General features: G+C 40.7%; 1 protein-coding gene across 1 annotated transcript in view; it reads right to left on the reverse strand.

Annotated features, from left to right (window-relative positions):
* TENM4 (teneurin transmembrane protein 4) overlaps nucleotides 1-18,259 on the reverse strand; it is a 594,301-nt gene that overhangs the window by 575,305 nt on the left and 737 nt on the right. The gene's annotated exons all lie outside the window — the stretch shown is intronic.

Consider the following 18,259-nt stretch of genomic DNA (forward strand, 5'->3'; position numbering starts at 1 on the left):
CTGCACGAGACCCTCCAGTTTGTGCAAAGGTTCACAGGTTCACATTAGTTTAATACTATGAACAAAGGGCTAAGAGTTCCTTTTTTTAGCTAATTACCCATTTCACCAGGGAAGTAGTTTGCAGTCTCAGTGCCTGGATAGAGTATCCCCAGTGACAAGTAGGCCTTGTTTTGTCTTCTCTTTGATATACGAGTTTATGTTTCACTACATTAAAGAAGATATTGCTTGTCTGTATGTTGCTCACCAGGACACTTACATCCCTGTCAGTATCTCCTAATCTTTCATTACCAGCTCCCCCAACTACATCTACAAACTACTGGCCATATTTTTTCTTTGTCCTGGGTCATTGATAAACATGGGAAGCAATGTAAGTCTAGGAAATGCTCACAGAATGCTGTGAAAAGTTAGTTGGAAGAACAGATAAGACAGTTAAATATATATATATATATCTTCTAAAAAGAGACTTAGAAATGATTCCTTCTGTGAATAAAACTTTCTTCAGAAATAACCCTTCCAATACGAATAATTGTTAGTTCTGTGTTCCTACATCTAACATCCTTTGTGAAGAATAAAAAAAAACCTTTTGAATTACTGTGTTGGGGTTATTAAGTGTCAGCTGACACCTGCAGATGACCACGGACTAATAACACCAATATGGAAACCACTGAATACTTATTCATTTCATGGAGTAGTCTTTTACCTCCAAGTTTTCATTGTTCCTACACTTTGATTACCGAAGCAGTTTTCCTGTCAACAAAAGTCTTTGCCAATAGTGGAATACCAGGACAACTCTAAATATTATACTTGCTACTGTACAACATTTTTTTCTGGAGTTAATCTTTTCCTTTTTTCTTTCCTATATTCTCAGCGTCCTCCTGCAAAATATTGTTTGGCAGTTTTTATGTCTTTATCTCTAACTTTCAGTCACTGTTTCTCAAGTGGGAAATAATACGCCTCAGAGTTATTAATAATTATATGGAACTTTTTGAAAGAGTAGTTGGGCTGTGAAGAATACAAACCAAGGACATCTGTGTCATCCTGACACCTTTCTATCTAGATATTAGCTGCCCTATTAATCATAAAGCATTTCTAATTAGGACCATCAAGAGATGTAGCCAATAACAAGAAATGACAGGTATTCCAATTTTGCCCACCAAAACACTTTCAAAGCCTAGAATTTGACAAAAATTTCCTTCCAGATTATGACTCTCTTATTTTGCAAGTAAGAAAATACTACATCATACAAACCTACCTACATGTCCTGCATTAATGTTGAGAACATAAAGTGACCTGAATTGCTGGTATGAACCTAATTAGCATGACTACAGTGTGAGCAGTCCCTCCAATGTAATCATTTATTAGCTAGAAATCCCTGGGTCTTGGCCAAAGCAAAGCTTCTTGCCAAGGAGATCTCAAGAAGAAAGAAACCTAATCCACAGGGTTTTCTGAATCTTACCACAATGAGTTTTGACAACTTTCCCTCATCACAATCATCACAATGTGATGAGGAACTTTCCCTCATCACAATCACCCCAAATTAAATAGAAGAAAGGGGATTTGACACCTGTTGGGCTGTGGTGTTACTTCAAAGTCCTATTAGCAATCAGCTCTCGGGTGACCACAAGACAGGTAGCAGTCTCCATCAGTAGCTCCTGAATTGTCACTTATCAAAGAAGTTGCATCTGCATTCACTCGTAAAATGAATGCTTTAACAGGAAAGATACTGAAAAATATTTTGGCATGTTTGCCTTAGGGTTTTTTCCCAATCTGTCTTCATCATATCTCTCAGTGCAGCTTGTAAAGAAGAATGGAGGCTTTTTGTGTTAAAATACATATTTTTTTAAATGTATTTTTTCTACTCCTTTCTTCTTCTCTAGGAGGCTCACCAAAAGGATAGCTAAACTAACAATGATTGCTATGAGCAGGCTTGGAAAACATTTGAGCTTTATCAGTTTATTTTGGGATTCTCCCTTCCTTCCTCTTCTCTCCCTCTGTTTTAATTTGAAGAGCCGGTCTTTTCACAAGAACAAATCCGAATCATCCTGGATGACCCTTTTATGTGTTATCTGATTTGTGTGGCTTCAGTACATCAGCTAGTCCAACTGATCTGAAGGCAAAGAAAACTTAAAGACTTGGGGAGGCTTTTTTGACCTCCCATTCAAAAACTTCTCCCATCACCCTCATTCAGAGAAATGGAGAGAAGCCTGGGCATAAGTGGTACTTGACCAAGTAGTTAAGATAAGGCTGTTTTTGATTCTATCTCTCACAAGGTCCTTTTGTCCAGCAACGAGGATAAATTAAGGTAACAAAGGTGACTTGCTTTCACCTAGAACTGCAGATTTTTTTCTCTATTCACACTGTAACGAGGATACTTCATTTGGCAGTTTCTGTCTCCACTCCAATGTTCCTGTGCAGAAACCACTCCATCACCTCAGGTAAAAACAAGCTGGAAAATTAACGGTATTGTCTGCCAATTATCAACATCCTATGTGCACAGACTACGTTAAAATTGTATGACAGATACCAGCATTCTGTTAATGCTCAGTCTGAACTGGTTTTGAATTATTATTATTTTTCCAAGACTACAGTTGGAATGAGAAAGTGGAAAATTCAATAGCCAAGGACGCAAGCATGAGGGTGACTGCACCTAAATTTTGTTTTCTCTGGAATTATGCCTTTCTGATGAGTATGGGACCTATAGGAAGAGAATATGCATATATCCTCAGCGTATCCCAGGATCCAGCTCTTCTGATGAGAATTCAGCTTATTTCTAAATCTGACATGCAATTATTAGCTGAAACATGTAGAGTTGGAAATGCACCTATACTGACCATAGTATATTACAGACAGTGCTGGATACTGAGAGCTCCTGATAGCTAAATGTCAATCTTTTCAAAGGGGAAGTAACAATTCTCTGCCTAACACAGAACAATGAATTTGTAATTGAGAAGATGTGACACATTTAGGAAGGATTTTTGCATGTGTTTGAGGAAACTGACATTTTTACAGCCTTGCCTGGAATCATCTTTTAGGGTAACACTGAAGAGATCAAAGAAAACATATGTAGTAACCTAATAAAACCAAATGCCCCAAAAGACGGGTCGACTAGCTTTCTCCTTTCCAGCTTGACTGCAAATGTGATCCCACTCAGTAATTTTGCGTAAAGAATGATGGACTGAATTTCTGTAGCCTCGAATAAGTCCTGCCAGGACAATGAAGTGATATATTAAAGGAAGGGAGGATGGAAGATATAGAGCTGCCAGAATACTTAAGCGGTTTGGCAAAGAGGAAGTAGCTTGGAAGTTATTATAAAACTTCTTCTACAGACAGATAAATTAAGAGACAAAAATGCAAACAACTTGTCCTGGATCATAAAACAGAGCTGCAGTCAGAAGTTCTGATGTTCCCTCCTTTAACCCACTTACTGATGTAACTTATTAATGTGCAGCTACAACTGCATATAGTTTAATCAAGACTTTAAAAATTGTGTTATATGTATGCTTAAATTTAAGGTCCACCCAGCATTAAAGCACAGGAAGCTGGAAAAGGAGGGCTGCATTGAAGAAGTTAGGAAGAGTTGCCTCTATCACAGTCAAGAAGTTGGGACAGAAAAGAGATAGTTAACTTACCCAGCAGGACACTATCTGCAGTCTAGGGGCTGTCCAGCTCCCACGCAAGCTGTCTAGCACATATGCTATAAAAGCAAGTGCCAGCTAATGGACCATGCCCTCATGCTCAAGGAGAGAGCAAAGTGCATCATGCTACATGTCCCAGCAGGATATTGCTCTGGGCAGCCATGGACAGACCACACAGACTGCCTATCAGGTGTTAACTTTCAATATCAATCTGTCATTCTTCCTTGTTTTCCCTTACAGGTGGTCCCTCAGGCCAAGGATAGCAGTGTTGTCATTCCAATATGATACTTCTTGAGTTTTCTAACTTATTAAATAGAGGACAATGTTTACTGTACGTCTGCTCTCTTTTTTAATACAATCACACATGTATTAAATTTGATGGTGATCTTTTTCCTTTCTTGGCATTAAATAGCTTCTTCCAAGAAATACACACCAGAGGCATAGGGTTAAAATCAGAGATGAACAGCATTAAGCTTCCCTTGCTTGGTGTCACAGCTGTAGGAGTCTAGCAGTGTGTTCCCTAGTCAGACAGGGATGACTGGAGCTGGGCCAGCTTCACCAATGCAAAGAAACCTATCAAGCAAAATATCATTTGTAGCAGTTATGCTAAAGTTCCAGGATGACTTCCATGAAATCTCAAAGGTGAAATATCTAGCAAAGAGGTAGAACTATTCTGAAAACACCATGCGACAATAAGTGTGCCAAGAAAATGAAATGCCTCCCCTCCTCCTGTTCTGACAGAGAAGTGGTTGTCATATTTGGTGAAAAACGTATTTAAAAGCATAAAATTGGAGGTTTAATTATATTTGGTACGTGTTACTGGCAGAGCCTCATGAAATGATCAACAATTATCTTATCCATCAAGTGCTTGGGGATCACACGAGGACAGGGTGTAGGAATATGAAAGACAAAGTGCCAAAAACAAAAAATGTGTTGTTTCTCTTGTAGCTTTCTTCATTTTTTACCACATTTTCTTTGCACATCAATCAAATTGAAGAGGTTTTTTGTTGTTGTTTTGTTTTCTTTTCTTTTCAGCATAGCTACTTTCCTATTTATATGGAAACAATCACCCAAACAAAAATATTTTCAACATCAAACTCACTATAGGAAGGCATAAGTTGTTGAAGTTTCCTTTCAAACCAAGAAAAAATTAATGCATTCATATTTAACTTGAGAACTTGATTAACCCAAAATGAATCAAACAATGCTGCTCATTGACATTCAAAATTGTCTTTATTCTATTCCTACTCATAGAACTTCATATGCAATGACACAACTGTGCCAAAACACTCTGACAACAAAAACCTGCTTAATTTCAGAGATTTACACGTTTCTCAAAGACAGAGATATTTCATGCCTACAACCAAACTTTAATTGGAACTAAAATTGCAATGCAGTGCATCCCATCAAAGTATGTGCATGCTATTCATAACTGCATATTTAACTCTTCAGTCGTCAGGTGCTCTGTGCATCAGGATCACTAACATCCTCTTTAGCTAGGAAATTCATCGCTCCGTGCTTAAAGCACAGCTGGAGGGAGATGCACAATATGCCATGCTGTAAATGCCACTGGAAAGATGTGCAGCTCCCGAATGGAGGATCATGGATACAACTTGCATGCTTATCTACTTACGTTCTTATTATTTCTCTTTGCAATATTCATCCTATTTTAGAAGAACAAACAGTATAAAGGCTGATACTACAAACATGTGTATGCTATTATGCAGTAACTCATGACTTCAAGGAAGGGCCAAGATTTCTGAATCTCTCCACTGGACTAAGCATTCTGTATTTGTATATACAGCTCACCAAAGCAGTTTTTTTATTATTATTATTTTATTTGCTGTTTATTACAGAAGCGTAGTCTAGTGAGCTAGCCTGAGTTCTTAGAGGTCTGTAACTTAATCACTTGGCGTGCACAATTTTAGTTAACAGGGATCACAGCTTGAATGTTAGTAGCTGATCATATAGACTGACCATCATAACTGAAACATAACTCTCTGTGTTACCAACTTCCAAAGCTGGATGTCTGAGAGAGAATGTAAAGGAATTGTTCCCTACCACTACACAGTTCATGGCCTGAACAAGCTTGAACAGAAAGTTGGTGCTTGCCAGCCACTTGGGAATTGAGTTTTGTCCAGATTTTATTGAAGACCCTGATCAGGTAGAAGTAATAAGGAGATCCTTTATCTTCCAGGTTTGGAGTCTGAAGGTTCAACTGTCACCAAATGCCTTCTCTCAAAGCAATTCTCTCAGGTGTACATATGCAGCTGGGTTGAATCAGGGTTTCAGTACGCAGACATGTGGAAAAGTATGTCCCATTCGGTGGAGAAGTGACTGACCACTTGCTGCACCACATCATGAGGGAGATACAGCAGGTATTTTGACCCTGCCAACTTCTACTAGCCATTTTAGACATGGAATTAGCGTTAGTTAGTTTATGGATCTCAAGATTATGCAAGTTAGTACCAGTTAGAAAATAATAGAATGCTCCAAAAACAAAACATGATCTTCTTTTTTCAGGGATGGAATAATCCAATGGCAATTCCATAAGGTAAAAATTAAATGCTCTGACATCTTTAAAGAGCTATTTTCAAGGGTCACATACATTGTTAATAGAAAGCTGGAATAATAGCAAGGAGAAATCTGTGAAATATCCAATATCTCAGATAGAACAACAAATATCAGGTTATAGACAACAGTGCATAAAACATGATCCTAATCTATAGGTTTCTTTTCAAAGCTGGAGGTCTACTTGCAGATAGTCAGTAAAGCCCACACATTAATTACAAAGAGAAAAAGATAAGAGTTCAATTCACTTAGTTCTTTTGTTCCAGGCATTTCATGGCTGTCAGTCTGAAATTCTAAAAGAGGCCGACAAGAAGATAACCCCATAAGCAGAATAACGCGGGACTTATTTAAAGAAAAAAAAAAAAAAAAAAAAAAAAAAAACAAGGGAAAAAAAAGGTATACTTCCCCCACTTATGGTTCTAACAGATGTGATTTTAAATTACCGTTGGGACATAATAATGCTTTTTGAATGGACTGAATGTTAAATAGTTGGCTTCTCCTATGTGACAGACATTAGCGCTCAGCGGTTTAAGCAGAAAACTCCCTGTTTATGTCTTAGCTGGCATGTACTTCATTTTCAGCCCGTGCAGGTCAGTATGATTTAATACCTTGGCCTGATGTCCCTCAAACCAGCTACAGAAAGGATAAAATAGAATTAAAGAACTGAAACAAAACAAAAACAGGCAATCCCCTCCTTCCCTCCCCTCAAGAACAGAAAATACCAGGTTGCCTGCATTGTTTCATACACAACTCCTGCAGCTCTGTGATAGAAACTCACTGGAGAGGACAGCTGAGGAAGAAAAATGTTAAATAATTCAAAGCCAATAACATCAAGTCTGATGTAGGTATAAAAATAGTTGCAAAACACCACTCTATTTATTTTCATTATAGGAACTTTGACTTGGAAACATCAAAAATCTCCCAAAACCATCACCCTCCCAGTCTCAGAGTCAATTAGTCCAGCATTCAAAATGACATCAATTTCCAAACAAGCCTTGAGTTTTCATGGCCATTTCATGTTTCTGCAATAAGGGAACCAGCACTTTTCCACAGCAGGAGATAAAAAGTCTGATCCAGAGCCCATTAAAACCAACAGGAGACTTTGAATTAACAGTAATGATCCTTGGATTTAGCCCTAGTTTAGGTTAAAGTGCTTCAGTGTTTTGGGATTCAAGAGAAATTGGGTATGATCAGTTTTTGTAATCTCTAAAAATCTTTGTCACTGAGAATGTCCACTTCAAATACTAAGTCTGCAAGAGCACTGCACATTTTATAAAAAGACCTTCATGAAATATTTAAGGAAACAAGATGCAAGGCCAACTACCATATAGTCTCTGTGATGACTGTAAAGTTACCTCAAGGTATTTTCATTTGAACAGAGCGAGGGAGAGAGCAAAAGTCCTGAGGATGGATTGGTGAATCACAGAATCACAAAACTGTAGGGGTTGGAAGGGACATCTGAAGTCCAAACCCCCAAATATGAATAAATATGAACCCCCAAATAAGAAATTGCACCTACACACAAACACACACTCATTTGACCAAAAGCTTTGCTGAGTTTGGATTTGAGGAAAGAAAACAACACTGACAAGTAAAAACCATCCTGATATATTTATTTAACTACTATTGCAGACACAGCAGACATGTTATGCAATTTTCAGTCCTCCATACTCTGAGAAAGCATGGCCAGCATGGGTTCACGAAGGGCAGGTCCTGCTTGACCAACCTGATCTCCTTCTATGATCCTTCTATGACCCGTCTGGTGGACAAGGGAAAGGCTGTTGATGTAGTCTACCTAAACAGCAAAGCCTTTGACACTGTCTCCCACAGTATTCTCCTGCAGAAGCTGACAGCCCATGGCTTGGACTCTTGTCTGGGTAAGGATCTGGCTGGAGGGCCAGGCCCAGAGAGTGGTGGTGAATGGAGGTAAATCTAGCTGGCAACCAGTCATGAGTGCTGTTCCCCAGGGGTCGGTGCTGGGGCCTGTCTCTTCAATACCTTAATGATGACCTGGATGAGGGCACTGAGTGCAGCCTCAGTAATTTTATGCATGACACCAAGTTGACTGGAAGTGTGGATCTGCCTGGGAGTAGCGAGGACCTACAGAGGGATCTGGACAGGCTGGAGAGCTGGGCTGAAGCCAATGGGATGAGTTTCAACAAGACCAAATGCCAGGTCCTGCACTTTGACCACAAGAACCCCAGACAGTGCTACAGGCTTGGGGCAGAATGGCTGGAAGACTGTGTAGAGGAAATGGACCTCGGGGTATTGATTGATGCTCGACTGCACTTGAGCCAGCACTGTGCCCGGGTGGCCAAGAAAGCCAATGGCATCCTGGTTTGCATCAGGACAGTGTTGCCAGCAGGAACAGGGCAGTGATCGTTCCCCTGTACTCAGCTCTGGTGAGGCTGCACCTGTGTCCAGTTTCGGGCCCCTCACTGCAAGAAAAACATTGAGGCCCTGGAGCGGGTTCAAAGAAGGGCAACAAAGCTGGTGAGGGGTCTGGAACACAGGGCTGATGAGGAGCTGCTGAAGGAGCTGGGATTGTTCAGTCTGTAGGCTCAGGGGAGACCTCATTGCTCTCTATAACTACCTGAAGGGAGGTTGTAGTGAGCTGGGGGTCAGCCAATTCTCTCGTGTAACTGGTGATAGAAGTAGAGGGAATGGCTTCAAGCTGTGCCAGGGGAGATTCAGGCTGGAAGTTAGGAAACACTACTTCTCTGAAAGAGTGGTCAGGCACTGGAATGGGCTGCCCAGGGAGGTGGTGGAGTCACCGACTCTGGAGGTGTTCAAGGAACGTCTGGATTTTGTGTTGAGGGACATGGTTTAGTGAGAGCTATTGGTGATAGGTGGATGGTTGGACTGGACGATCTTGTAGGTCTTTTCCAACCTTGGTGATTCTGTGATTCTATATTTAAAGTTTCCAAATTTGGGGCATGGACATAAAACTATTAGCGTCCAAAGGAAGGCTGTAAAGATGGTGAAGGGTCTGGAGGGCAAAAAGCGTGAACAGTGGCTGAGGGCACTGGGTTTGTTTGGCTGGAGAGCAGAGGAGGATGAGGGGAGGAGCTCCTTATGGTGGTCTGCAGCTCCTCACAGGGAGCGGAAGGGCTGTGCTGATCTCTGCTTTCTGGTGTCAGAGACAGGGACCGAGGGAACAGCATGGAGCTGCATCAGGGGAGGGTCAGGGGGGTGTGAGGAAAAGGTTCCTCACCAGAGCATGGTTGCACTCTGTTAGATGTTGTCAATGAGAAGCAGAAATACTTGAGCCACAGACAGATGTCACATGACAGACAGTCTGTTTGTTCTTAGTTGATATTAAGAGTCTTTTGTTGGTTATATTTTTATTCAGAATACCCCCAGGACAAAAATAAAAGTCAAAATGAGAGTTTTGTACATTGCCAGGCTTTCTGATTTTCTCCCAAAGCTTCCAGTCATTATACAACCACCTCCTCTCACAATACTGAGTAACTAGCTGGGTGATAAAAACATCAGACGAAACTCAGCATCAATAAAAGCAAAGTAATCCATAAAGGGAAATCCAATTCTAACAATACATACACAATGTGGGTTCTAAATTAGCTGTTACCACCCATGAAGAAGGCTGGGGAATCACTGTGGAATGTGCTCTACAAATACTGGCTCTGTGCTCATGCCAGTCACATATGAAAGAAAAATCTTGGGTTATATTAGAAAAAATAATAGAAACAAGAGGAAGAAAAATATAATGGTGGTGTTGTATAAGTTAATGATGCGTTCCTGTCTTAATACCACATGCATTTTGTGTCAACACATCTTCTTAATACATAGCACAGTTAACAAAGATAGAGAAAAGGGCAGCAAAGACGATGAGGAATATGGAAAGACTTTTCCAGGAGAGCGGGAATAGTGATTGTGAGCTTGGACAAGAGCAGCAAAAAGTGGGAGGAACAGAACTCAATTAATCACTATACCTGCAATTACAGCCTAAGAGTAATCTAATGAAATTATCCGAACATGAATTTAAAGTATTTTCACTCAGCCTGTGACCTTGAAATCTGGAACTTTCTGTTGCAGGACATTATGGCCACCACAATTAAACATAAAGTTCAAAAGAAATTATTGATGAAGTACAATTCCTCCAGTTCCTGTGGAGCAGGATGCTAAAGGACTCTCCACAAGATTGAAGAACACAATGAAAAAGTCCACTCTGTATGTTAATATGAAGAAGTCTAGGTTTCAAATCAATAAGATAAAATTCTGTAAACAGTTGGTGACCAAGGAAAAATATATTGGGTCATGAAAACTCAGTACCTCCAAAAGGTTTTACGTAGGTCCTTCCTTCTCCGTTCTCTCCGTGTGCTTCCACCATATTGATTCAGCGTAACTCACCAACTCAACAGAAAACAAATGCACCAAAGGGCTAGTTTTCTGCTGGGCTGATGAATCAAATCAGATGATCAGCCATATTCTGAACGAGTAAAAGTATAGAAGGAGGAGAGAAGAAAGGTGGACAGCTGGATCCCCGTTCTCTCATGGCAGTAGGTCCTGAGGTTGGCTCTGATGTGAAACTACAGCTTTAAGAGTCACCTGTGTTGATGCTAAAAACAGGATGGAAATAAAGATCTCAAAAAGGATAAAATGATCTCTACTTCTAGTTCTGGGGTGTTGCTTTTTTTTTCCCTTTCTTCATCTTTTTGTGGAGGGGGAGCTATGATTTCAATTAACAGCTGCTGTTAGAAGAGAATATTGTTTATATTAAAGCAGAATTCTTCTGCCAGAAGGACCATGAACCCAAAGGTGGGATACATGGGAGTTTGTGTGATCGTTCTGTCAATGCAGCATCTCCTGAGATTTCTTTGTTTTTAATCTCATTCTACAAATCCTGCAATGCTGTACTCCTTTGATGCAGCTTCGTGGGATTCCTATTAATTGTATTCACTTTTGTTTCCAGAAAGCTTGTGATTTCATCATCTGCTAACATATGCTGAAATGCATGTGTCAGTTTTATAATAAATTCCCAATATATAAAAATATCTATAAAACACACAAACACAAAATTAGTTTGTAACAAAATCTCAAGTTATCTGTTTATTAGGGAAAAGCAAAGTTGGTAGTGCTGTCAATTACAGGAAGAGCGAGGCAGTTTTAATAATAAAACAGCATTCACAGCTTCTCATAACTACACTAAGCAAATTGTTTGGGCTGAAAATTTCCATGCCAGCTGTCCGCCTCAGGCTGAAGTTTTTTGGAGAAATTCAGTCAAAACAGTTCAGCAGATTCTGAGAACAAGGCTAGGGAAAAATATGTTGTTTTACCCATGTTAAAAAAAATGCCTTCAGCCTTCTCTCTAAAATCTCCTCTGGGATATTCAGGACTTTAGAGGAAGGACTTCAAATTTGCCTGGGAGAGGACTATTTTTCTTTCAACAAATTTTATGGGAATCTGTGTAAACTTGGCCAATTTTAGACATCTTTGACAAAACGCTTCTGATACGTGCTCCTGGGTGCAGTTGTGCATGTTTGCCAGCTTCAATCACTTACGTTTCCACCTGTGTGGGACTAAACAAGATGCTTTGTGCCTTGGGATGTGCCAGGTCTGCTTCCCACTACTAAAATCAAAATCAGAGGCACTCGTCATGTTTGACATTCACCATGTGGTCATCCCTAGCCAGAAGGAGCTGGATGAGTTTGGGACAAGAGACCTGGCATTTGGGGAATGTCACTGGGATTGCAGTGGGGCTGGAAAAGGCAGCAAATAAGAACAGATTGAGTGGTATGGACCAGGAGGGATCTGTTTTGGGGAGCAGAGTACTCTGTGAAATCAAGCTATGACCATCTGTTAATTTAAACCACTGACACGTATAAATACCAAAGTGATGCAACATGACAAAGCTACTGGTTTTTAGAAGACTTCTTTAAAAATGCATCCAACCAAAAAGATACTAACAGATCAATAATGAGATTTAAAAGGCCATGCTGGACACCCACCATGTGAAAAAAAAACCAAACCACGCTGAAAGTTGCTTTAATGAAGTACTCTGCTTTCAGCATGATGCAGTCATTATTCACAGGACCGTGTTTTATCCAAACCAGCCTAGAAATGCAGCCGTGAGAACAGGAAGAAGATGAGGTTTATGATCCCTGTCTCAGCTGGTGCAGAGCTGGAAGGTTTGTAGTGACTCAGCAGAGGATGGAGGAATGAGGGTGAATATGTTTCAGATTAAGACAGACAAACGATGTCCTGAGACCACGAGCAACATTGAGCAAGTAATTTCAACCTAAAATTTCGCAACTGTGTTGAAGCAAAGCGTGTTGCAACCTCTGGATACTCATTTTGATAGCTCAGAGCCTGACCTGCTTACATGCCAGTTGCCCACAATAGCAATTAAAGTCTGCGTGGATTTTGCTTTACCACCATAAGTAGCCTCTGTCTACATGAGCAAATCCTGAGATCTGCTCTTGAGATTGCTCTTTGCTTTCTAGCACAGGAATCTGTGCCAGTGCCAAAATGCTGATCACACCTTAAACCCGTCCGCGCAAAGGGCAATCTTCTAGAAATAGCAGCATTGTTTGTTCCAGGCTGGCTGTCGGGATCTATGCTGTACCAAGCCCAACCAACCAATGCTTTGTCTATCAGCAAGCAGGAAGGACATTTCAGGAACTCTCATGGCCCACTATCTTTTTCTAACCACTTCTGGGAGCTACTTCTGAAGACTTTTTGACTCACCACTCTCCCTTCCTAATTCTTCATTACATGAGAAAGTTGAAGATGGAGGTTTTCAGCACCCAGAGAAATAGAAGCGGTTCAAAAGTAATTAATTGGCAAAATACTGAAACTTTTCCATTATCAAATTTGGAATTGGGCCATGTAAGTCCAGCCGACCCAAGGGAAGATATGTTTTATGACTGTGCGGCCTCTGGGACTTTGCTTTCATGTGGGTAGGTTGAAACTGAAGACATTTCTTCCTAGGAATTAAATCCTGGCATCTCCCTCCCTCCATACAGTATGATGCTGAAGGCCAAGCCTGATTTTATGACCCAACATTCTAAAACACAACACACAGCCCTAGATTCCAGATTTTAAGGATTTGATCCTGACATTTCCTAACTACTGTCTGTTTCACTAAGCAACCTCCAGAATATTTTGAAGACTCTGTGTACGAACACAGGCAAACAGTACAACTTCTACTCAGGCTTAAGAAAGCTGCACTGAAAAATCTACCAAAAAAAACTACAAAAAAGGGCAACGAAACATCTCCTGCATCCATGTTTGCTCTTCCTGGCTGAGTAGCACACATGCCACCAGTACCATGGAGGTACTTGCAGCAGCGAAGCAGAACTCTGAGCTTCTGTGGTTTTCTTTGACTGTAGCAAATAGGACTTTACTGAAACCTGAGGCGGTATCAGTGAGATCTAACTGAATCATCTCCATTTAAATGGACTGATAAAAGCTCCTCCGCCTAAATGGGCCAGCAGCTCCTTACTTTTTTCCCCTTTTTTGTCTCTCTCCTTTAAGAAAAGCACAGATGTGGCACATCCTAGAAAACAAATCTTACTCGGAATAGGAATAGGAAACCAAACTGCCAGCCGTGTTCCTTTTCATGCAGTATTTTCCTCCTTTTGGTTAGAAATACACTGGGAAAAACACAGATTTCCATGTCTGGTGCTTTAACGAGAATCTTTACATCAAAAGAAATCATCTCTGTTGATACTTAACAGATAGCAGGGCAATATATATGATGAAGTTTGAATCGTACAGAATAAATAGTTTTGTTTACAGCAATTTGACATAAAGGCATTTGTGTGTAGGACTCAAACTTCCCCAAAAATGTAAACTTTCTTTAGGAAATGTTTATCACTCCACAGAGACAAACGAGCATACTCTCCTACTCAGATTTCACCTCCACCTTTAAAGATTCTCCAGGAAGCCAGCAAAATAGATCTATATATATATATATTATGAGGAAAATATTGTGAATATCAGCACAGTGTAGTAATCATAGAACAGAATCATAGAATCGCAGAATGTCGTGAGTTGGAAGGAACGCACAAGGAGCACAGACTCCAATTCCTGGCTCCACACAGCACCACCCAAAAATCAAACCATATACCTGAAAGCAGTGTCCAAACACTCCTTGAGCTCCAGCAGCTCAGGGTTGTGCCCACTGCCCTGGGCACACTGTTCCATGCCCACCGCCCTCTAGGGCACAGCCTTTTTCTTATGTCCAACCTGACCCTCCTCTGTAGATAATACTAATACATGTATGTCCTATAGCCACAGCATCACTCCTCAACTTATGGTGATTAGTTAGAGGGGAAAAAAAAAAAAAAATCTACAAGTTTTCCTTTTTAATCTAATAGCAAAGAGAAATCATATAACTGTATATTAAAATAAATAAACAAATAAGTACATAAATATTTTATGATTTTCTCTCAACCATGCTGGTCAGGGACCCATGAACACACAAAGTCACTGCCTAGCGGTACATGATGCTGCCTCAAAGTGCCCAGCAACGCCAATGTGACAGTTCAAAGCAGAAAGAGAACACTTCAACTTTTAGTTAAAATACACTATGCTGATGGATCCGGTAGCAGGGCAGGTAACAGCCAGACTTCACATGCAAATTGACATTGATTTACAGAGTTTCATCTCTTTGAATCGAATCTGAGAGTTTCAAGCTGCTTTGCTTTTTGATATGACAATTACGCATTTTTAAGTGGTTTGCCTTTAAAAAGAGAAAGCAGAGTTTCAAGTGCCTATGGAGATAAGATGAAAAGTGAGAGCGCTGTTAAAGGATATATCAAATAAGCAAGTTTTTTTTTTTGTTTATTCATTTTCTAAAATCTTCTTCCACAGCAATTTTTTTTCAAAACAGCCTTGATTTGAAATCTTAATGTGAAATCACTTTCGTCGTGCGACATCCATCCTGCCAAATCCCCCTCATCATGCTATTACTGCAATATTTGTAACTTTTGATCTGGAAACATCAAGTTATGTAAGACCATAGATATCCTTCTCGCAAGGAGGTGATTCTGTCAGAAAATGAAGCAGTGAAGCAGTAACTTGAACAGAACCAGAGATGACTTTCCCAAGGAAAAGGGTTGTGTTCTTAAGCATCTCGGCTGTTTTAAAGCACAAGAGCTCTTTTTACTCCTGAGAGGAGAAACGGCCAACAAGCAGGTGAAAAATAATCAGAGCACACTCTTAATTGGAATATTGTACTTGTTGTAGAGGGAATGAAATCACATTTTAGTTATTATGCACCCTGGGAAGCCAATCAAATCAAACAAAAGCAAAAGCAAAAAAATAATACTTTGCTCACTTTATAAAACGAAAGAGAACATTTTCTCTTGCCAGCCTACTATCTGCTCAGCAAAACAAAAGGAAAGTATTGAATTTAAATGAGTGAAGTAAAAAATTAAGAGAGGAGGGCTTCCAAACCCTACTTTTCTCTGCGTGCATCTCTCCTTCCCCAGACCCACTGAAACCAGTGATGAATCCCTTTTTCTATCCATGTAGCACAATAAATCATCAAAGGAAGATCTCCCCTCCATTCCCAACCAAAACCAGATGATCAGTTTCACTCTTTTCTTGCCATGATTATTTCTTCCCTGCTTTCCCATCCTTTAAAACCAGAAAAAGCAATTTTTTTTTTTCCTAGAAAAGCCTTTCTAATCCAAGTCCTCTTGCTAATAAAACAAGGAAACTATGAAGTTTGCTTGCATGCCTCACTCATCCCTTTTCCCTGCCAAAATACAGCCTGAGAACCTCTTTTCACACACACACACACACACACACACACACACACACACACACACACACACACACAAATCCTCTTTCTCCACTCCAACATAAAATCTGCCCCACCTATAGGCCCCACCTATAAAGGATAGATAAATCTCAAGTTACCCCTCTATGGAGGTGTAACCATACACACACATATGTAGGGGAAGAGAGGGTAAAACACGGAGGCAGAACTCGCTGCAGAAACAGAACTCCCTCTTAGTTCAGTGGCAGTAACTCCCTATTTGAGCGAGGGTTTTTTGTTTTTTTTTTTTGTGGGAAAAAGGGGGAAACTGAAGCAGCTTGTGTGCAGAGGTCCGTCCTCTCCTTCCCCTGCCACAGCTGTGGGTGCAGAGCCCACATGAGGAGATCCTGTGCTGATATCTACGGGATACACAACCCAGGTAACATCTTCACGTGAACTCATGCTGCCCTCCTTGTCCTAAAGCTGACCATATTCTTCCAGTTCACATGCTGTCCCAGAGGACACATTTATATGGGATTTTAGCAACAGGGAATCCTCTTGGCCATGAAAGGACCCACAGCACAGGACTGATCAACTGCACCGAAGCTGGGGATCAAAGAGGGAAGGGCAGCTCACCATGGCCACAACAAATTCCTACAGTCTCATACGGCAGGCAGTGCTTGCTCTGAAGCCTCACCTCGCTGCAAAACAGTGCAACAGAGAGAGAGATGCCTCTTCCTACCTTTATGGCTCAAGAACCCTGCCACACACACACAAATATACAGCTCTGCTCCCTCTTTTTTCCACCCAAGCCCATGAAAGTGCTACAGGCTGAGACACCAAGTGGGAGGTTCCTGGCTCGGAAGAAACCAATGAAATAAATTAAATACAAGGCAGTGGCTCAGCCTCCCCCAGCAAGGCAGGAGGGATACGTGCGGGCTCCGATGGCCGATCCCTGCCCTGGGCTTCTCCCTCCCAGACCCTGCTGGCACAAGTGCAGGATGGCATGGTAAATGGTGAATCTTGGCTATTGAAGGCACACATGGAGCACACGTTGGGAATGGAGGGGAGGGGCTGCCCTACGAGCAAACAATTTTATTAGGGTCAGCGAGTCCAAAAGAAATGGAGTTGGGAGAGTTCAGGGTCTGCTGAGGTCCTCTGCCTGAATTCGGTGCTCTCAAGCAGAGACCCCACACCACCAACCTGCCACTCTGCAGAAGTTCCCCCAGCAAAGCACACAGACAACTTCCAGCTTGAAAGCGTTGCTCTTATTTCCTCATTTTCTGCCCGTCCCCCAAAATGGGACATTAGGCAGAAAACAAAAATTAAAAGCTAAAAATTCAAGATGAAACTTCTCTGCAGAAAGTTAAGAATGAAGATGGAGGAGATTATTTATGAATTTAATGTTTTTTTTTTCCTTTTTTTTTTTCTTTTTTTCCTTTTAATTATGACGAATTGAACTTTCCTGGAAGGACCATGAGTAAATGCATTCAAGGTGCAGATAGGTCTTGTCTATGTGGGCAGTAAGTATTGAGCAAGCTGTGTTTTGGCCGCCTGAAAATCATATTTCAAAGACTGAGAGTCCCATAAGACAGGAAGACGATAGCATAAATATGTATATATATATTTTTTTCCGAATTATGTGCTTACATGGTTATAACTGCTGCAAATTTCTAAACGTGGTCATAGTGAGGCAGAGTGAATACATACTGCCTCCTACAAAGTGCTTTTCAATTTTTAAATTATTTTTTTAAAGGTTTGGCACGCTCTAACTTGTAAAATAATTGTAAAATAATCCAGATATTGTAGAGCATTTTTTAAAATTAAAAAAAATATTTTAATAATAAGAAAAGAGGAAATAAATGCTTTTTGATATTACTCTGTTCTGCAGCCAAAATGTGTGTATCAGAATGCAAATTGATACGAATATCAGCACGAGTCTGAACCACTGCACCTCTCCCAATCACTCTAGCATCTTTTTTTTTCCCACCACCACACTGTTTGGGGAACCCCAATACTAGCAGGGCATGGACAGAAGCAGAGCTTTCACATTTAACGCCTGAGACACAGAATTGTCAGCCAAGTTGCAGCCAAGCACATTCCCTCATAATTTGTCTTGAAGGCAAAGTCACCCCCCTGGAAAATGGGAGACCCCTTCCCCATCCTCTACTCCAGCCCAGATCCAAATGTAAACACACACACACTCCCACAACACAGTACCCTGCCGCAGGACATGGGGACAGGGCAAGGGTTCAGTTAAAGCAAAAGCAGCTTTGTGCAGCTGAGAAATACTGAAGGACTTCCTTTTTATTTTCATTTTTTC

The sequence above is a fragment of the Centrocercus urophasianus genome, unplaced genomic scaffold (genome assembly GCF_019232065.1).
Source record: "Centrocercus urophasianus isolate 14NV4802_14NV808 unplaced genomic scaffold, USGS_Curo_1.0 seq_74, whole genome shotgun sequence".
NCBI lineage: Eukaryota > Metazoa > Chordata > Aves > Galliformes > Phasianidae > Centrocercus > Centrocercus urophasianus.